The sequence below is a fragment of the Ursus arctos genome, unplaced genomic scaffold, assembly GCF_023065955.2.
Source record: "Ursus arctos isolate Adak ecotype North America unplaced genomic scaffold, UrsArc2.0 scaffold_16, whole genome shotgun sequence".
Taxonomy (NCBI): domain Eukaryota; kingdom Metazoa; phylum Chordata; class Mammalia; order Carnivora; family Ursidae; genus Ursus; species Ursus arctos.
Genome location: NW_026622830.1, coordinates 53,655,607 through 53,677,311, shown reverse-complemented (window position 1 = coordinate 53,677,311; position 21,705 = coordinate 53,655,607). Strand labels below are relative to the sequence as shown.

At 46.1% G+C, this 21,705-nt stretch overlaps 2 long non-coding RNA genes across 3 annotated transcripts in view; one reads left to right on the top strand and one right to left on the bottom strand.

Moving 5' to 3' along the window:
• The first annotated feature begins 1,238 nt into the window (after nt 1–1,238).
• On the top strand, nt 1,239–4,469 carry LOC130543855 (uncharacterized). Its single transcript, XR_008959538.1, has 2 exons — nt 1,239–2,724; nt 3,248–4,469. It is a non-coding gene; the product is annotated as an uncharacterized LOC130543855 (long non-coding RNA).
• LOC130543852 (uncharacterized) overlaps nt 4,356–21,705 on the bottom strand; it is an 85,295-nt gene continuing 67,945 nt past the window's right edge. For both annotated transcript variants that reach the window (XR_008959533.1, XR_008959532.1), the window contains 7 exons: nt 18,781–18,929; nt 16,899–17,146; nt 12,998–14,486; nt 12,421–12,490; nt 11,730–12,092; nt 11,365–11,397; nt 4,356–10,990 (listed from right to left, as the gene is read on the bottom strand). This is a non-coding gene — a long non-coding RNA (uncharacterized LOC130543852). The remainder of the gene's footprint in view (nt 10,991–11,364; nt 11,398–11,729; nt 12,093–12,420; nt 12,491–12,997; nt 14,487–16,898; nt 17,147–18,780; nt 18,930–21,705) is intronic.

Below are 21,705 nucleotides of genomic sequence, written 5' to 3'. Positions count from 1 at the left end.
TCCTGACCTGTGGTATAGGCATCAGACTGTAACTGCTAAGTGGTCAGTGACTGGCTTTTGACCCACAGGACATATTCAACGTGATCAAGTACCATGCCTAGAGCTTCTCTACATGTCATGCAAAGAGTTTCTCACTCCCTAGTTACTTTCCATCATGTTCCACTACTCACTCCTTCCCTTTCCCTTCTTCTTCTCTCTCTCTGAACCAGAACCAAGCACTGATGTTTTGAGCTGCCATCTACAGAGGCTCACAGGATAGAGAACGGAGGCAGTGCCAAGGCCAAAAGACACACAGGAACTCAGCTTCTGAGTCCAGATGGCATCCCGAGTCACGTGAGCCAACTTATGACAAAATCCTCTTCCAGTATGGCCCTGGTCACAGCCGCAGCCACTGACACATCTTGAGCCTGGGGAACCATGCTAATTTGGGCCCGCATTCTTCACCCACAAATACTGTTAGAAATTAAAGCGATGCACCTGCACATGCAGGGTATCAGGGCAATGCAGTCCCGGGGCAACTCTAGATAAGTAACAGTCTCCCAGGCCTCAGCATCTGTCCCTGCCTTCCTCCCTCCCCTCTGCTCTCCTGCTAGTGTCCCTGCAGCCACCCTGGCTGCCTTTTTCACTCCTCTGGCCAAACTGGCTTCTGTTATTGAGTGTCTGCAGCACAAGTCACTTCTTCCTGAAACGCTGCTCCCTGACGTGTGCAGGCCTAGCTCCCTTTGGTCAATCTGTTCTCAGCAACCTCAGCTTCAGTGAGGCCTTTCATATCTTTCCATGCAATGACTCCCCAGCCTTCCTCCGTAGTACACTTCATTCCTACTACAGAGCGCTTGCTCTTTTCTTTCACGTGCGTTCACTTTGGAGCTTTGGTCCATGTGTAGACTGGGAGCTCCTAAAGCAAAGGAGCCCTAGGTAATTTCAGCTCCGCACACGGGCCCAGCAAGATACCTGGCATAGGGCAGTGCTCAGTGTGTAGTTACTCAATGAACAATTGAGAAGATCTTGGAGCCCACCTCCCCTCTTAAGCACCTAGACTGCAGAATGCTACTAAAACTTTCAAGCTGTTTCTGGGCAGGGGCGACAACCACAATGGCCTCTGCCTGACTCTTCCTGCTCCAGTTCCTCCAGCAGAACTCACCAGGTACCATGGACAAGGAAGCGCCCTGCACCCAGTTCTCCAGCTCTGGTGGCACAGCCCCATGCAGGCACACCAGCAAAGAAAGCCATGCCTTTTCTCGGGGGTCCTCAACGCAGTGCCTTTGCAGAGTCACAGAGCAAAGGAGCAGGATCTCTATTTTTCCCTTCTCTGTGGAATCTGAGACAAAGAAGAGAAAAGGAGGAAGACTAACTCAGAAAAAGAGATCAGATTGAAGTAACCAGAAGCAGAGGGCAGAGGGGGTACAGGAATTGAGTGAATGGCAAAAGGTACAAATTCCAGTTTCAGATCAATAAGGAATAGGGATTTACAGTACACCCCAGGACTACAGTTCATTACTGCTCTATGGTGTATTGGAGAGGTGTGAAAAGAGCAAGTTCTGAGAGTTCTCATCACAAAGAAAAACCTCTCTTTCTTTTCTTTTAACTTCATTTTTGTATCTCTAGAGATGATGATGGCGGCGGACTAAATTTATTCTGGCGATCGTTTCACAGTATACGAAAGGAACATCATTACGCCAGGTATCTTCAACATACACAGTTCTGTATGTCAAATGTATCAAAACAACTGGAGCAAAAAAATATTTTAATATTCATAGAGAGCATCAGGAAATTGGACGTGGTAAAAAGAATGTCACGTAAACAAAACTGAAAACAGCAGAACCGAAAGCCAGTAGGTTATCCTAGGGGTTAAAATCTTCAAGCCATTGGCATAGAAAGTCGATTCTGAAATTGAAAATCAGTGAATTAAAATTAAAGCAGATGAAATAGAATTTTAAAATGTTGTTCCATTTAACAATTTGTCAAAGAATAGAAAGTCTTAATAAGTGACCTCAGATAGTAACTTTTGAAAAAACTGTTCATGTTTTGGAAAATTCTGATTGTAAGCTTCCAAGTGGGCACAGAATGAGAACATTTTGTTTGATCAAAGTCGCCTCATGGAAAATGGCTGAAGCAAAATGTCTGAGATGGGACCTAAACGAAAGGATATAAATGGCTAGACGAAATTGTCCCGAGTTCGTTTCTCCGTATTTGCAGTTTACATTTATTTTCATGTCGTTAAGTCCATTAAGTTCATGGAGTACATTCTAAGTGTGTTCCATGCATTAATATGTTTGAACAACCTCCCTGTAACCCAGCTTCACATCTCATTGTATCTTGTAAAACTCAAACTCTATACCATGAATCAGAAACTTCCAATGACCGCCTACTTCCAGCCCTTGGCAACACCATTCTACTGTCTTTGGCAATTTACTCTAGGTAGGTCCTAAGAGTGAAGTCAAAGTGTGTCTTTTCATGAATACTCATCTACTTAGCATAATATCCTCCAGGTTCACCCATGTTGTGGCATATGTCAATGTCTTCTTCCACTTTGAAGAATGAATGCTATTCCAATATGTGTACATACAACATCTGTTCCTCCCTCGACAGATACTTGGATTGCTTTCATGGTTTAGCTATTATGAATAATGATGCCATGAAAATGTGTGTTCAGATATGTCTTCAAGACCATGCTGTCAATTAATTTGGGTATACACCCCAGAAGTGGAGTTACTGGAACACATAGTAAGTCTAATTTTCATTTTTTTGAAACTACCATACTGATTTCACAACTATGCTGTTAAACATTCCTACCACACACATTGAATAAGGCTTCCATCTTCTCCACATCTTGGCCAACACTTGCTCTTTTTTTCCCTTCTGATTGCTTTTTTTTTTTTTTTTTGGAAGAGTCATCTTAAAGGATGTAAAATGGTATCTCGTTGCTTTTTATAATTTGCATTTCCCTTAACAATAGTGATGTATCTTTTCAAATTTCTTTTCACGTGCACATCTTTGAGGATATGCCTATTCCCAATTTGCACATTCACGCATTGCATTCATTTTGTTGTCTGTTGTTGAGTTCATGTGATCTCTATTCATTCTGGATATTGAGCCCCTGCCAGATAGACAGTTTGCAAATATGGTCTCCCATCATGTGGATTGTGTTTTTACTTCATTGCTAATGTCTTTAAAGTCACAAAGATTGTAAGTATTCTGAATGTCCTGTACGTGAATTTATTTTTCTTTTATATCCTGTGCCTTGCAGGTCATATGCATTAAAGCACGGCCAAATCCTATTTTGTGAAGCTATGAAAATGAATATTATTGGGCTGCACTTCCGAGATGAAAAAGGTTCATTAGTGGAGTAAGAGAGCAGCATGAACTGGAGAAGCACTGGCATGATGATGGGGTCATGACTCTATGTGATCGCAAGAGGATAGGAATATGTATGATGGGCCACATGAGCTGTGTACTGGAAATGGGACCTTGTCCATTTTGTGCAGCACCTATGTGGATGATGGGAGCAGTGAGACATATGACTGGACGGATCCCCGAGCTCAGCCCTTCTTCCAAGTTAGACTTTCATTGCACTCTGATCCATTAACGTTTGAAGAGTTTCTTAATCAGATGAGGGACATAGTCTTACATGCTAGAAGGTGATGAACGTGGTGTGTGGGCGTGTCTGCAAGGAACTCCGTATCCCTCCCATCTTGGTGAGCCACTGTCTGGAGTCCATGGCAAAGAAGGTTAGAGTACTAAATTACACTGGGGTCAAATCAAAGGGGAACAGTATGTCCCTCCTATGCTGAGCTGAAGTCAGGCAAGACCTTTATATGTTTGCTCTGTGTTCCCAGTTCATGGTCCCTAAGTTCTGCATGTTCCTCTCTGGGAGAGAGGAGATGGACATGTTTGAGGGGGAGCTGGAGAGCTGTATCACCACCAGGAATGAGACCGAGAGCCGACTCCCAGTCATCGTGCAAGTGAAAAAATGGGATCAATGTCATCAAAGAGAAAACCATCAGCCACCAGTATTCATGCCGCCTGTGAGGAAATCTTGTCGAGAGGCACTTGTAAGTGATGGAGGGTGCACACCTGTAGTAACTCTGTGGCAAGTACAGATGTTACCTGCTTGAGGTGACCCACCTTGAAGAAACAAAGTTTTTGCCACCCTGTCAAGGGTGCTCGGAATGGACTCGAAGGGCAAGAGGCCTGGAACTGAAAGCATGTTTGAAAGTCTCTTTAGGGTTGAAATGAAAAAGGCAGCATGCCCTGAAAACTGCCTCACCTTGAATAGGCTAGCTCCCTTCATTGCTTGTGGGAAGAAAAGAAATCATCCGGTATTTTTCGTATTGAAAACAAGAAAACACAGAACCTTGGATTTCCGTTATTTTTTTATTGAAATTCGATTAGCCGACATACAGTCCATCCTTATTTCAGATGTAGTGTTGAATAACTCATCAGTTGCATATACCACTCAGTGCTCATCACATCACGTGCCCTCCTTTATGCTCCTCACCCAATTGCCCCATCCCCCCACCCAGCTCCCCTCCAGCCACCCTCAGTTGTTCTCTGTGCTTAAGAGCCCCTCATGGTTTTGCTCCGTCTCTGATGGCTTCCCGGTCAGTTTTCCCTCCTTTCCCCTATGATTATCATCAGTTTTCACTCATATGTGGAACGTAAGAAACAGTGTAGAGGATCATAGTGGATTTTCTTTAAAAGGATGTTATTTTCTGTCTTTCCATGTTTGACCGCATTTCACTTTTCTTTAAAAATGACACGTTCAAATGATATGTCCATTGACCCTGGAGGGTTGGGCGTTCTTCACACTTCCTCAATGAGTTAGGACCCTGAACCAGGTGTCAGGAGAACCTCCTCTGTGTTATTGTTCCCCGGGTGCCCTTGTTGGGCTTCAGCTTCCTTATCTGTAATACGATGAGAGATACGAATGCTAAATATTTTCCGAAAGTTGTTCCCGCTCCAAACGTTCGATGGCTACCCATAGTCGAATATTGCTTCATCCACGAGACAAAGGTTAGGAATCGTTATTTCAATTACTTCGTGAAGACACACAACCAAGTAGAATGAGAACACCAGAGGAGCATCGCTCCAATAGGACTTGAGTGAAACTCTGCTCCAACTGCCAGTAGCATAGGACGTTACCTTTTACGTGAACACAGAGGTGGGCCCTGGCCTTTCCATAGAAACAGACTGTCCTTTTGTCTTTGGACATTTTCATTTACCTTTCGTGTGGATTGACGTTCAGCCCGATGAGACCTCATGAGGAAACTCTGCGTATTCTAAGCTTAGATCTCATAGGACCGATTTTTCTTAAGGTTTGAAAGTACACTATAGTTGACAGACAGTGTTATATTCCTTTCAGGTGAACAGCAGGGACTCAATAGTTCTGTACATTACACAGTGCTCAGCACCATAAGTGTACTCTTAATCCCCATGACCTATTTCACCCATCCCCCCACCTGGCCATCCCTAGTCTGTGCTCTACATTTGAGACTGGTTTTTTGTTTGTTTTCTCTTTGTTCTTTCTTTTTGTCTCTTAAGTGCCACACAGGAGTCAAACCCATGTTAACATAACACACATCGACTTTAAAGCTTACCTCCGTTTCATGGTCTGGATGAAATGTGCTGACTATACCACCACGTTGACTCCACAGTGGCTCCCAGGGATCCCCACCCGTGCTATATACCTCCCTGTCTATCCACTGCCTGGTTGCTAATAGGTTTCTGACCAAGAGAATATGACAGAACATTGTCACTTTCCTGTTACTCTCTTCTGTTCCCTTCCTTTCTTTCCTGTATCCCTGCACTGGGGAAGCAAGCACTGGTGTTTAGAACTGCCCTACATAAAGGCCCACAGAGGAAGGAACCTAGGGAGTGCCCAGGCTAATAGGCAGAAAAGAACTCAAATTCAGGATTTCGCTTAAACCCACTTTGTTGAGTCTGAGCTAAATCCTGACATTAGTCACATCAGTGACTTGGGAGCAAATCTTACCATAGTTGGGCCTCGGGTGAGGCGCAGATTGCATCACACAGAGACCTGGGGGCAGAAACACCCAGTCTCAACTGTGCGGAGATTCCAGGCCCCCCCGAATTGGGAGCTAGGAGATATCACGCTTCAGAAGTGCTAAGCTTTCTAGTAGTGTTCTCAGAGACAAACAGATAGCTAACTCAGTCGACCAGGCTTCGGCACCTGGCCCTCCCATCCACTGCCATCTCTTGTTCTCACCTCCCAGCCTCCACCAGCCACTCTGGCCACTTTCCGAATCTTCTCTGGTCAAACTAGTTTCTGTCTGAGAGATTTGGCCCCAGCGGTGCCCTCTCCCTGACACACTGTTCCCAGAGGTGTGCAGCTCTTGCTCCCTCTTGTCAATCTGCTACCAGCAGATGTCACCATGTGGAGGCCTTCCAGACCCTCCTCTCCTGTGACTCCCTAGCCCTCCCTACTACACTGTGCTGGTAACTGGAGTATAATACCTGCTCTGTTCTTTCACACATCTTGCTTTCAAGGTGTTCTCCATCAGAACAGCAGAAACAACTTGGCCATTTGCAGACTGCACTGGGGCGCACCAACTCACCTGGCACAGGCTGAGCGCTCAGAGCATAGTTGCTGAAAGAAGAAATGGGAAGGTCTTGGGGCCCTGCCTTCCATCCTTGTCACCATGTCCATTCCTGAGCCCGTTATGCTAGCACTGGGATGGGCAATGTGAGAGGCTAGAATGGATATCAAGTGGCCAAGATGTACTCGGCTGCTTAGTGCCTTTTCCAGGTTGAATGCGCTTGGGCGGATGTCAATGTGTGATGCAAAGATCATCATACCTGGTGCCCACTCCCATGGGTCCACCTACATGTCTGTTCCCCACGACTAATTGTCATAAATCTTCTTCCTCCCAGTCCCTGACCAACGAGCCAAATCATCTACCACTGCCACGAGCCAATGTATATTCTTTCCTCAGGCTGCTTTTCTTTCCATACCACCTGAAAGAATTGAAAGAATTTTGAAATGCTCGAAAGAATTTCCCGTCGCTGCATTCTATCAAGACTACCCTGAACGGGGCTGTAGTATATCTGCAGCCACTTTCCATCCTGCAGCCACATCCAAGCCCATTCAGCCATGAACCAACCTCAGTCTTTTCCCTCCTCTGTCGCCTGGAGCAATATTGGGTCTTCTGCCCGTCCTCTCTGAAGCTCCTCTGGCCCGTTCATGGGGACTTGCGAGTGAGCCCGTGCACCACACACAGAGTGGCCCCTAGCGCCTGCCTCTGCCCACGTGCCAGGGCTGACTCAGGAGCTCAGGCTCCCACCTAACCCCCTTTCAGCCTCGGCCATCCCTCTTGGAAGGACTTTGTGCTCTGCACACATCGCAGAGATACAGGAGGGCACAGGAAAGAAAACCCACTGACCTAAAGAAGCTCCTAAACTATTGACCTCCTTCCATCCTGCCTCCATATGCCCTGGAAGAGAAGAGGAGGAGAGGCCTGCAGGTGTGGACAAAGCCCTGCCCTGGCTGTTTATCTTCCTGACAATAAAAAGGCCTCCTCGTTGCGGCCAAACTGTTGCTGAAAATTCTGTTTTCAGTGGTGAAACAGATAACTTTGGTCAAATGGCCTGCTGGCGCCGTTTGTCAGGGTGGTCCGTGGACAAGTGGCCTCAGCATCCGCAGAGGGCATGTTGGAAATGCAGAGTCTCAGGTCCCTCCCAGTGTTACTGAATCAGAATCTGTATTTTCACGAGATCCCCAGGGGATCCAGGCCTAAGACAATGTCTCAAAAACCACTGTTGAATGTTCCCCAAAGAGAAAGCTAATCGGCACCTTGATATACCAAATGGGGAAGGCACGGTTGTTTCCTGGGCCTTTTTGGCAGTTTCTAGCATTCTAGAATTCCATAAAGGGTTGATTCCCCAGTGGACATGGTGGGAGTTGTTGTGCAGGAAAGGAAAGAACACCATACCTGCTGGGAAATTGAGCAAGGACGGAAGCTATGCATGGGCCCAACAGCAAGAGCTCCAACGCACCAAGGCTGATCCCCTGCTCTACAGCTCTCTGCTGTTCTTATGCTAGATCCCTTTGTGTCAGGTGATGGGATGGGAGATTGTTCTTGCTTTTGGAGCTGGCCTGTATTGCTGTAACCGGTCCTCTAAGATTCACTTTTGTTGTATCCCAAAGTTTTGGGACGCTTGTCTTGTCATTGTTCTTGGATTCCATGTAATTTTTTTTCCTATTTTGAATTCCTGGTTGACCCACTCATTTCTCGGGAGCGTGTTCTTTCACCTCCTTGTGTTCATGGTCTTTCCAGGTTTTTCTCTTGTGGTTGATTTCTAGTCCATACCATTGTGGTCAGAAAAGATGTATGCCATGACTTCCATCTTTTTGAATTAGTAGAGACTTGTTCGGTAGCCTAATATGTGATCTGCTCTGGAGGACGTTCCATGTGCAATCGAAAGGAATGAGTATGTGCTGTTGGAGGATGGAATGTTCTGCATGCGTCTGTTAAAACCAGTGCATCACCCAAAGCCACTGTTTCCTTGTTGATTTTCAGTTTGGATCATGTGTCCATTAATAGAAGGGGGGTGTTAGATCCCCTACTGTATTGTATTACAGTCAATTAGTTGCCTGCTTTTTGTTATTAACTGTTTTACGTATTTGGGTCCTCCTATGATGGGTGTCTAAAAATTTAAAATTGTTCTATCTTCTTGTTGCATTGTCTCCATGATTGGGACACAGTGTCCTTCTTTGTGACTCACTACTCTCTTTTTTTTTTTTTATATTCTGTTTTGTCTGATAGAAGTATTCGTACCCCTGCTTTGTTTTGGCAACCAGTTGCATGCGAGATGCTTCTCATCTGCTCACTTTCAATGCGCAGGGGACCCAGTAGGTCTGGGGGCTCAGGCTGAGTACCTAATTTCGGACAAGTCAGTGTAAGTGTGCAAACTGAGACTGAGTGTGTAAACTGTTGAATATTAGTGACAATGGAATATTACTCAGCCATCAAAAAGAACGATTTCTCAACATTTGCTGCAACATAGACGGGACTGGAGGAGATAATGCTAAGTCAAGTCAAACAGAGAAGGAAAATTATCATATGGTTTCACTCATTTATGGAACATAAGAAGTAGGAAGATCAGTAGGAGAAGAAAGGGAAGAAGGGGGGGTAAACAGAAGGGGGAATGAACCACAAGAGACTATGGACACTGGGAAACAAACTGAGGGCTTCAGAGAGGAGGGGAGTGGGGGATTGGGATAGGCTGGTGTTGGGTATTAAGGAGGGCACCTATTGCATGGTGCACTGGGTGTTAGACGCAAGTAATGAGTCATGGAACTTTACATCAAAAACTAGGGAAGTACTGTATGCTGACTAACATAATAAAAAAAATTATTATAAAAGAAATAGAGATGATGGACTTCAGAAAACATGGACCTAAAAGTCATGACGGACAGCAAGGAGAGTGTGGGGTTTCTCTGGTCAAGGATATGGCCCATTATCCTGGCAAGAAAGAGCCCGTCCCTGATCCATCAGATGCCAGCCAGGGAACAGTAGCTATTGTGCATCTGACCCAGAGCCTGGGGCCTGGAGGGAACTGCTGCTTCAGAAGAACTGCATAAGGAGATGCACGAAGGCTGGAAATCCTGGCTCCTAGGTCAGCATAGATGTTCATGGAACCAGGCTCAGGTGTGCCCTTTAAAGTACCCCTCCCATCTTTTCCCAACACACAAAACAAGCAGGAAAGGGAATCCAGAGATCATTGACAAGAATCCCAGAAAGATTCCAAACTTGGTAAACGGCCAACGGGGAGACTGAGGCTGGAAAGTCGTGCCTGCCCTGAGTCCATCTGCAAATTATCTTCCTCTGGCTTTGTCCCCTTCACATGCAGGATTTGATCTCCTTCCGTGTTTTTCCCCACTAGGTGCTGATGCAGTTCCAGAGATTGAACTACAATACGACAAGTTCCAAATACGGGGGCAATACAAAACCAAACACTAAACCAAAAAAGCATCTCAATGGAAGAAGCAGGACACAGTCTTCCTGGCCTTAGAGCGGAGAAAGGCAACCCCAGTCCTGGGGCAGGAAGGAGTTCTGGGGCGTACAAGTCTTAAAGACTCCCACTTTCAGTGGTTGTTGCTATTCCTGGGAAAGTCCCTGCAACCTCTAAATCTCAGGAGTTCTGAGGGGCTGTCTCTGCTGTTTGCCCAAATTCATTGAATGAAATGGACCCGTGCTCTGAGTAAGGGGGATTTCGGGGTGCCCTCCAGTGGCTAGGGAGAAAGGCTGGCACTTCTCCTTCCTCCCACATACAGTAGCTGATGACTCTGGAAGATTTCCTAGGTCAGGAACGAATATGAGAGTCTGTGCAAGTTTTCCATTACTGCAGGAAGTAAAAGACCCAAACCACACACCTGGGCTCTAAAACAAAACAAGGGCTTTACTCTCCTAACATGCAAATCTATCACGGTACTATTTAAAACAACTAAATGGTGCCCCCTACATAAGGAAATAGATGGGGGGAAGGGGTGTGGAGTAAATAAGGCGCAAGGACTGCCCATATGCAGCTGCTGAGGAATCCCTGGAGGGCCACTGGACACTTGCACAGCCCTGAGGTTGACTGCGGCCAGTTCTTCTCCTTCTTGAGTGCTGCTGACCAGCTAGGACCGGGGCTCCAGCTGGCAGGACAGGGTGTAGCTAAGGACAGAGGGACACCTGTGAGTTGCCCAGGAGCTTCCATTCAAGAGTCTCTGCCAGTGTTTGCCCACAGCTGGAGTCTGGCACCCCGGCAACAAGGCCAGAGGCTGCCCAGGGAAGGAGGATCCCAGGAGTGGCCAGCAGAAAGAGTCCACCCCGAACCTCACCGACCCAGCTCCTGATGGGCCTCACCTCTCAGCCTCGCTGAGCGGCTCCATAGCCTGGAACCAGGCCCAAAAAGGATCCTCGGGCTCTAGGGTGTAATTCTCGGCAGCCACCTGGAGCAGCATGATGTCCGTCATGACTTGGTATTCCTGAGCAGAGAGAGAAGCACAGGATGTATAGGGAGCCTGGGGGGGCGGGGAGCTGCAGGGTCTGGTGAGGGTTGAGCAGCGGGACCGGGGACCCATCCCAGGTCCTGGCACACATGGCCATCCTCCTCCCTGCAGATTCATCCGGTCTCCACCTGTTCTCAGAGGTGAGTATCAGTAGCCCCTCCTCCAGGAAGTCCTCCTGGATGCCATGCTCTGTCCCCATCTCCTAACGGGATGGGACTTGCACTGCTTTCTTCTCAAGGGGTCCCAGGAAATGTGAGGTGGAGGGGATGGAGCCAAGCAATGTTCTTCCCAGGGACATCTCTGAGGCCCACTCCCTACCCTTCCCTGCGGGAAGCGCCACATATGCTCACCTTATTTCTTTTGTAGTGGTTGATCTCATTCCCCTGGAATGCAGACAAAGTCCATCAGAATGAGGCCCCTGGTTCTTAGGAGCACTTGATTCCCATCCCTTCTCATGCTGCACCATGGCCAGGACCCATGAGGGGGCCGTGCATACACAGATAGTGGGCCTGGGATCTAGGCCAGGCTCTGGGGTCCAGAGAAAGGAGGACATGGGGCAGATGGACTGGCTACAGGTCGGGACCCTGCAGCACCACCCTCTCAGAAGACAGTAGGGGAGGCCGAAGCCTCAGGCAGGAAGGGGCTGCTGCGGCTACGGAGGTGCTTGCTGACGTGGAGGGTCCTGACTTCATTCTCCCCCCACGGGCAAACTCACCGGGGGAAGCTGAGGTCCACTCAGACAGACCTCATGCAGCTTTGCCTTCAGGAAGCTCTGCTGCTTCACCAGTCTTCGGCACCGGGAGCCATGTCCTAACTGCAGTCTCGCCTCACTCATCGCTGAGATGGGCAAGAGACTCCGACCTCACAGGCGCAGCTCTGAGGCTGTCATCAGGGTAGGTTTGCCGAGTCCTGAGAGCTCAGGGCTCATTACAGGGGTGCTCTATTCCCACAGGTCCAGATTCTGGTCCATCCCCCACAATCTTCAGGCTCACCCACCTCCAGATAGACCTCCACTGCGGTATCCAACATCAGCAACTTGGTGAGGAAAGTGCCAAGGAAGGGCACGACACCCTGTGTCCTAAGGGGGAGAGTGGGATGAGTCACTGTTCTCTGTTGCCCACAAGGACCCTCCCCTGAAAAAGCTCCAGCCTCCTGGCCCATCCCAGGTGACCGCGTGGAGCAGCTCTTGACACTAAGAGAGAGGGTGTCAAGGCTAGGGAGTCTGCTTGGACACCACCTGCTTGCCCCCTCACTGCCAACGGCATCCTCACCTAGGCTGTCACCACATTCATGCCAAAGGCTTCCCCTCCCCAAGGAATGCTTCAGACCATTCCCGACTTCATCCTCGCAGGACCCTGTTCCCTCCCACCCCTCCTCTCTTTCCAGGCTTGCACCTTCCAGGCTACCTTGATGAGTAGGTTCCTGCCCTGTGCGGTGTCCTTGCTGCACAGCTTTTGAAAGATCTTCAATGGCTTCCTGAAGAGAGGCAAGGGAGGCACGATCAATGGACGAATAATGTGGCAGGGTTGAGTGCGAGTGCCTTTTCTTTGAGAACCCCAAAGTGTCAACCTGCCTGGTTGAGGGTTTCTTCTGGGATCCTCTGAGCACTAAGGTCTTTGTAGGACATGGGAGGGAGCTCACATGTGGCTCGTCCTGGGCCTCCCTTCCCATATTCATTGAGAAACACTGTTTGGGTCAATTTGGGGTTCAAATGGGCAGAGAGCTTAGTGGCTGTCAAGGAAACACGTGAAGAGATTTAATGCAGCTCAGCCCCGTGTGGGACATTTGGCAAAACTGATTTCTAAAGCGGGAGGCATGGTGGCCTCTTCACCAGGAAGGCTGAGAGACGCACCCACCAGCCCAGGTCTTGTGGTCGGGGTTTGCCGCCTCCCAGAAGGTCCAAGCTGCCTGAGGGGGAAGAGGACAAGCCTCTGGGAGCTCCCTCATCCATCCTGGTCCCTCCATGGAGAGAGGCCTACTCACCTGGAAACCTTCCCCCACGTGTTCTCGAGGCGGTGAATGGAGACACTCTGCAGAGCCGAGAGGATGGCATGTAAGGAGGAGTAGTTCCTCAGGGTTTGACAGGCCTGGGGAGGGAAGAGAATGGGCTGTCATGTGAGGAGCCAGCACCTGATTGGCTCTCAAGTTTCAGTCCCCCTCAGGGGAAGGCGCTCCTGCTGGAGGAAGCCGCTGTCCAGGGACCTGCCGGAGGGCACACGTGAGGCCCAGAGGAGGAGGAGGATTTTACCTCACTCCAAGGAAGGAGCCAGGCAGAAACGGAGCATCCCAGCATAGGGCCACGCAAGGCGAGGTCAGCATGCCCCTGGACCAAAGAGCCTAGGGACTGCACAGTCCCTAGGGCAAAGACCAGGGCCTTCCACTCTGAGACCTGATCAAGGGAAGAGCAGTGCCCGAGACTCAGGAGAGCACCTCAGCTGGGCTTCCCGTTGCATACCTTGGCCACCTTGATCCAGTGCTCCACCACCATGGCCCTGTCCCGGGCTGTCATGCTTGGGTTGCCAAGGCAGGTGGTGATGACACACTTGGCCACACCGTTGAACTGGGCGACAGTGGCCCGGACTGTGGGTGCCAGGTGCTCACTGCCAGGCTTGTTGTGCTTGGACCAGACGGAGCCCAGGCACTGATGGGGCAGCAGCTTCTTGAACAGCTCCTAGAGAACAGGGGGACCTTGGTTCACCCAGCCATTTCCCATGCAAGACTTATGTCCTACGTAGGGGTCACAGGTCAGAGCTGGACCTCAGGGAGCTGAGAATCTGGCCTGAGCCTGGGTGGAGACCGTGGATTTCATTCCATTGTTTTTCACTGAGGGAACAGGGTAGAAGGACAACAGCCCCAGGCATGTAAAGCTCCACTTCCCAACAGAAGCAAGGCACTTCAATATCCCCCTCCAGTCCTGCAAACTATGTGCATTATTCTCTTTTTCTGTGTTGGAACAGCGCCACACTAAGATTCACGCTGCTCAACAACATGATGCAGCTGTGCGATTACTGAGAATCTATTTGTTTTAGGCTTCTAACAAAATATCTATTTTCTCTCTTTTGCACATATATCTCACTCAGTAGTGACAGCTCAAGTTCTTTTTCACAATGAATGATTCAGAAATAAGTATCAAAAACAGATTTGAAGAGAACAGAAGAGACAATTAAAAGATACGGAAACATCCTACTTAATAAAAGGCCATGTATTTATGTTCTGAGTCGAATTTTAAAGCTTTTAAAACATTTTATTCCTATAAATCCATCTTAGATAGCAACTGGACCTCACAGAAGCACTTAAATAAACGTTTACCAGTTGTATCCTGGCGAACAATATTTCTTGCTTTCTCAGCTCCCGGTGCCCCAGATGTGGTGGCGCTCCTCGATCGCACTGGCTCGGCCACATCCGGGTGGCTCCGCCAGCTGAGAGAACAGGATCTCCCCACGGTGGCTCCTTTCGGAGAATAGAACACAGCCTGATAAAGGATAAGACAAGAAAAATAATCTAAAGGCTGACTTCCTTATCATTCATTGCACAGCCTGTGTTACTCAGCAGATTTCATAAATCCAACTGTATATAATCGGCAGCTTCTCTTGTTGCAAAATTAGGTATCACTTCTCTGCTTTCCTCTCCTAGAGCTCTGGTCAAGTATTTCAAATGAGTGGTCAAGGGTCCAAGAGAAATACAGGAGATAAGAGACCGAGACAGAGATTTCTGCACAGGTAATGTGCTGGTGGCTGCCACCTATGGGTCGTTTTCACACCCAGGTTCCTGAGAGTATATTTTGTTTCCACAAATCCAGTGCTTAGAAGGCAAGTATTTTTATAATGAACATTTGAATTCATTTTTATTTTTAATTTAAAAAAATTTTTTTAAAAATATATTATGTTAGTCACCATACAGCACATCCCTGGTTTTTGATGCAAAGTTCGATGATTCATTAGTTGCGCATAACACCCAGTGCACCATGCAATACGTGCCCTCCTTACTACCCATCACCAGCCCATCCCATTCCCCCACCCCCCTCCCCTCTGTAGCCCTCAGTTTGTTTCTCAGAGTTCATAGTCTCTCATGCTTCATTCCCCCTTCTGATCACCCCCCTTTCTTTATCCCTTTCTTCCCCTACCGATTTTCCTAGTTCTTATGTTCCATAGATGAGAGAAACCATATGATAATTGTCTTTCTCTGCTTGACTTATTTCACTTAGCATTATCTCCTCATAAGCAAGATGATAGATCAATCGGAAATATTTGCCAAAGGCATTAATTACATAATTGAATTCATTCTGTATCATTCCATAAACAGTGTTTTTCAGATTGTTTACCTTCCTATAAATAAATACAGCCACTCACAGACTGCAGCGAAGATATTATAAGAATCAGTCCCATTAATGACATGTTTATATGGTTAAGTAATCACCATAATTGGTTCACACCTCCCCACATCCACATCCTCTGTGGGCCTCTCCCACAATGACCCTGGGCTTCATCACATGACTTGCTTTGCTAGCAAAATGAGCAAGCAGAGATTTGAAATGCGTTGGAAAATCTGGGCTTGCCCTGTTGCTGCTCCTGGAAACCTAAAACCTCACCAAAAAAGCCTGAGCTGGCCTGCTGGGCAATAAAAGGTATGTGGCCAAGTCCCCCCATCACTGCCCCAGCTGACAGCTGGCCAACCCTAGGGCTGCCTGGCTGATTATTTGACAGCCTAGCTGACTACAAACACAGGAGGGAATCCAGCAGAACTGCCCAACTGTGTCCAACCCAAACTGCCAACTCATAAAATCATGATTTAAACAACTGGCTGTTCCTTTAAGTCACTATGTTTTGGGGTGATCTGTCACACAGGAAAAGCTGATACAGTCTATAATAAGGCTATTGTTGAGGCTATAGTCTACCCAAAGCAAGCAATGTATACTTTATGCATCTTGGGAGAAGAAACTCCTCCCAAGTTTTAGGACCAAGAAAAGCTATGTATCACCTAAGCTGTCAATGTTCCCCATTTGTAATCTGTGATCCTCTGCTGTAACCCTGTGAAGATCAGAGTCACATCTAAGCTTGCTCCCCTTCTCCCTCCCTAGCAAGCACACGGGGCTCTCTGGCATGCATTCTGGCATCTTAACCACTCCGGCAACTCCGCTCCCTTTAAATTTGCCCCAGTGTCCTTACCCATTTTATCTATTGTATTATAGGTACTTCTATGAACTGCCTCAAAATCTTTACACAATAAATTGGAGTACAAGGGAATTAATCCCAAGACTGTGTCACAGCCTTAAAACAGTAATGAAGACAAACTGTTGTCCCCAGTAGAAACCACCACTGATGTTTTCCACCTTGATCTGACTCGAGGTCTCAAAACAACTTTTATCTAGAAACAAAAAAAGCCAAAATGACTCCCATCTGAAACACTCAGAATTTTTCTACCTTGCCTAAGCAGGCACTGGAATACGTCTTTCTAGTGTGGTGCCTGGAGCTGGACTTGCCCAGCTTCGATTTCTGGCTTTCCCACTTCTCAGCTAGGTACCTTGAGTGAGCCCATCACCATGGACTCTCTGTACTTCAGTTTCTGTCTGTGATACCTGGATAGTAACTCAGAAGTTACCAAGAGGGTGAAGAGAGAGAATACATACAAGCACGAGCCATTATTATTATTCCTGTTGCTACTACTGCTACTCCCCTTCATCTTCTTTCTTCCTCCACAGCCCCTTCATAAATTCATCATCCTTACTACGAGGACAGAGTGCTATGAAACACCATCCAACACCACCATTAAAAAGACACGGCCTGTATGGTTTATTCCAAAATTCCATGCATTAATTGCCTATATGTATAGACACACTCCGCCTCCATCTCAGACATCTGGTATTCCTCTGTAAGAGTAGAAGTACCTTTGTCTCGCTGCTTCTTTTCCTTTTGTTCACTTAGTTTGTCTAGAGGTAGGTTTGTCATCTCAACTCCGTAAGCAGTTCTCGCCAGCACTGCTGTCTAGGAGTCCATGACGTTGGCCCACTCGTTTATGAGTTCTTCCCATTCCATGAGGGAGGACAGCACACCGAGGAAGTCATCCCAGAGCTCTCGAGAAATGTACACACACAGGTTTGCTCGGATCCACGCCACCATGAGCGTCTAAAACCAACTAGCCAACAAGAGAACTGAATCACCCTCATTTGGAAGAAGAATGAGTTTTAACAAAATATTTTAAATTACTAGGAATAAAATGAACTTTAAAATAAAAAGCACTTGATCTTGATTTTCTTTTAGCGTCTCAAAATTTATTTGATCAACTGTAACCAGGATCTGAGCTATGGAGAAATCAGCTATTATCATGAACAAAGCTACTGGTTCAAAATCCTCTGGTGTCTGCAGCTAGTCCTGGCTGTAACTTGGGAGAAGACAAAACTCTCGGTACAACAACTATTCTACTTCTTTTTTTTTTTTAAGATTTTATTTATGTATTTGACAGAGAGAGAGAGAGACAGCCAGCGAGAGAGGGAACACAAGCAGGGGGAGTGGAAGAGGAAGAAGCAGGCTCCCATCAGAGATGCCTGATGCGGGGCTTGATCCCTGAACACCGGGATCACGCCCTGAGCTGAAGGCAGATGCCCAACGACTGATCCACCCAGGCACCCCTGGAATTTACATCCTAAAATAATCATTTTGATTCCTGTGGTTTCTGTACCAGTGAACTTGCTACCTGATGGGATTCCTTTGGGCCCACCCTCCCTTCATGGGAGAAAGGAAAAGGCTGGACTCCACAGCCCTAGGGGCCCCTGCCAGGTCAGTCCTGCCTCATTTCTATGCTTTCCACCAGGTGCACACAGAGCTTTCCCTTTAGTGCTGACTCAAGGACATCGAGAAAAAGCATCCAGAACACAGGTGTGGTAACGGGGCCCCACTGAGGACTTCCAGGAGGGAAGCGGCCACCAGAGCTGGTCTGCAGCAGCCCTGAGCACTGAGCACAGAGGCCAAAGCCCACTGACAGCAGCGCTGACCCAGCCAGGCCGCCCCAGGGCAGCGATGGGTGGGAGGAACACGTAAAGGACAGGCTGGAGAGGCATTTTACAACCAGAACTGAGGGGCATGAAGAAAGAGGGTTACAGAGTGGCTCTGAGGTCTCCGTTGCTGAGAATGTCTGAAAGCACCTCCTAAGCTGGAGTGATGCGCTCATCATGGGACGGGGGCATGGGAAAAACCCACAGCACTGTGTACTTTCAGGGGTATTATAAACACAGAGACACCAAACAAAAACAAAGGAGAAAAATGAAAACATTTCGCATAAGCACATTTTCATGGCGCCACTATATGTTTGACGGTACTATTATTCGGTCATTCTGACAGTCTGTCATTTCAGATAATTGGTTTTCCAAAGTGAATTTAAAGCTTCAAATTGGAAGCAATAAAAATCAGTTAACAGCATTTCAGAGCAATTAACAACCTCTCCTGGGCTTATGAAGAATGATAGAAAACACCAGTTACATTGCTTTTCCACAAAGCAGTCTGATGACAATTTAAAATGGAAAAATCTACTATTAAGTAATATGACTACTTTTCATTCAGTAACATTTTTAAAGCCAATAATAAAAATAAACTATCAAAGTGCTAGATACTTACCTTCTTCATAATTCACAGAAACTGTTACAGAAGATTGATTATCATCTTACTGTTCACTTTGTAAAGCCATCAGTAAGTGGAGGCTTTGATGTTCTAATTATTATGTTGAAAAAGAGAAACATCTGTTTTACAGTATTAATGAATTTGAAATAAACTTACCATGTCTTTTTATTCATTGTAAGCTCCATTATCATGCGCCTACAAATAATCAAAACAGCTTTACAGGCATCAGCTGGTTCTCTTAAGAGCATGGGAACTTCAGGACATGGTTCCAACAAAAAGACGTTTGTTGCATTTATCAAAAATACCTTGAAATCAACAAATTTTACATTAAACATATAAATGTAACTAAACACATAAATCTGAACAAATTTTTCTTAAAGATAATGATATTAATTTCCCTCTACTAAACAATCACCTTTGAGTTATTTCAACTAAGGCAAGTGGTACCAACACATACTCAAGATTTTTTAAAATGCTTCTCTTAGAATCACCTGACACACTTGAAAGACCTTTCCTAGAAAAAAAATTATTAATACAAATTAATAGTGCAACTTTAGAAAATTTATGAATCAGAAAAGTTTCTGAAGACTTCTTTTTACATTACCTCAAAAGAAAAGGGGAAAACAGTAAGATAGGATCACTGCTTCTGGGTGAGAAATTTTGGGGTCGGGGACGGGGAGAGGAAGAGGAGCAGTGGTCAGACAGTGGCTGGGAAAAACCATCTGATTGCTGTGGAATCTCCCAGCACATGAACTTTGCAGGTAGGAAGCATGGCCAGCACCACCCAACACGGGCGCAGATCTCTAGTAGCTGTAGGGAGGCAGGAAACCGGCAAGGCCACATGGTCAACAGTACATAGCTTCCAGGTGCATATACCTTGACTAGGAGAACGATATTAGGCAGTAGGATATAAAACCTAAGTGAATTCTTGAGATAAAATCAGATTTAAAAAAACTTAGATGACCAGCCAACAGCTCTACACTCTACCTCAGACCTTTGGGGTACAAGTTCACTGTCCATTCCTGTCAGGGGTGTTTTAGTAGAAAATTGTGAGACGCACAGATGTGGCCTATTACGTAGTCGTAAGTGACTGCTTAGGGGCACTACAGTAAAGTTAACACTGTGTTACTACTGACACAGACGACACCAGTGACCCTTCAGTTTAGGAGACTGAGTTGTCAGTCTGGTAATGAAGGTGGATGGGTACCATCTACCTAGATCCTATGCCTTCTTAAGTCTCCCTTGTGTTCAGCAGTACAAATTCAAAGGATCTGGGAACAAACAGAATTCTCTGGCTCACCTGGGAATGAAATCTATCAACACAACATCTTAAAATAGATGCACAAACGGACCGAAGAAATTAAAATAAACATGCTCAAAAGTCAAGTGGATGAATTTAAATATTGACAGCCTCTAAGATTATCTTGTGCAAGATTAAAAAGGTGTCAGGGCCTACTTTTCTAGAAAGAATTACTAAATAAGCACTGTAATAATTGGTAACAGATGATAACAGCAATTGTGAAGACTTTCCTAGATTTCAAGTGGGAAAAAGGAAAACAAAGAACTTTTTGACTAACCAACTATAGCAGTGGTAGTATAATTTTAGTGGCCACTTTATTTTTTTACTACTCTGACTGAGATCAAGACCTGAGCTGAGAGATCAAGAGTCGGAGGCTTAACCGACTGAGCCACCCAGCTGCCCCTCGCGGCCATGTTTTTGGAAGACGTATGGCATAGACGATCTGCTGCAAGACAGATCTTTCACTCAAGGTATTTGGTTTCTTGATGTGAATTGGAAACTTTGCATACTCCCAAGTAAAAGTGAGGAGTCTTCATATATTATATTCTCCGCTCATTTTCTTTTTTAAAAAAGATCAAAATGCCAACTCCATGAATCTTTCTTACTACCATGTCAGTACTGGTTAAGGTAAAAATTAAAAAAAAATTAATACGTCCAAATTGTACCTCTCAACAGCAACTGGAGAAGAGTACTAGCTTATTCAACCTGTACTTGGCCACTTTTTCCTAATGAACCAAGGAAAGGACCAAAGATACTGGATACAAAGAGAACAAACACAGCTATTAGAATCCAAACTAAACATTTTTGAACACTGTTGTGCTACAATCAAGTGGAAAATATTTTTTCTTGGTTTGGCCAAGTTGATGTAACTCATCCTTTCAGAAAACAAATTAACACTCTCCTGAACCTAGGGAGATACTGGCAGTGGGATGGCTGAGGATGGCATATGGCAATCCACTTGGAGGACAAGGAATACCAAGGGACACAGGCTAGGGACTCCGGCATGCACTTCTCTGGTGAGGGCACAGATTTTCCTAACAACTGGCACCGGAGTTCTTTGAAGCTACTCAAGTAAAATCATCTTCATTTTGTTTCAAGTTGATTTCAAATTATTTGCTGATTTTCACTGAAAAATGAGAAGATTCAATAGTTACGGAGTATTAAACTGCTAATGAACCTGAAAGCAAAAAGGATACCATGACAAGGAATCCTACTGAGAGATGGATGACAAAAGCATGTCATTGAAAATTGGGCAACAGGCAAGCTATGCCTATGCTACCTCAGGTGGATATGGGGTAGAAGGTGGGCGCCAGGGAGCAGGGGAAAAAGAGGCATTCTGTGTTTTCACTTAGAGACCTAACAACCTTCCACCTAGATGGGAGCCAAGAGGTAATCAATCTCCCAATCCCCATTTTTGAGGTAAAATCCTGAGGTCTGGGAAGATTAAGTGATCAGCCAAAGTTGTTCTTTCCAGTGTTCCCAAATGGCACTGGTTCTATTTAAATACTCATACAGATAAAGATTTAAAAAGTAGAGCATTTATCATCAAACAGGCAATTTTTAAGAAGAATATTCTTTATGGGATTATAGAATCACCATGCTTGTCTTGCAAATTAGAGTCCAGATGACGGACTAACTCCCCATATGTGTTCAGGACATGATTTTTAAGATTTAGATCTCAGTCATTTCACATTCACTGCGTAATAATCCCTCTCAAAAACTGCAACCAGCTCATAGGTCTCCTTCGACTAGAAAAGAATCTTTACAAACTGAAGATGAGC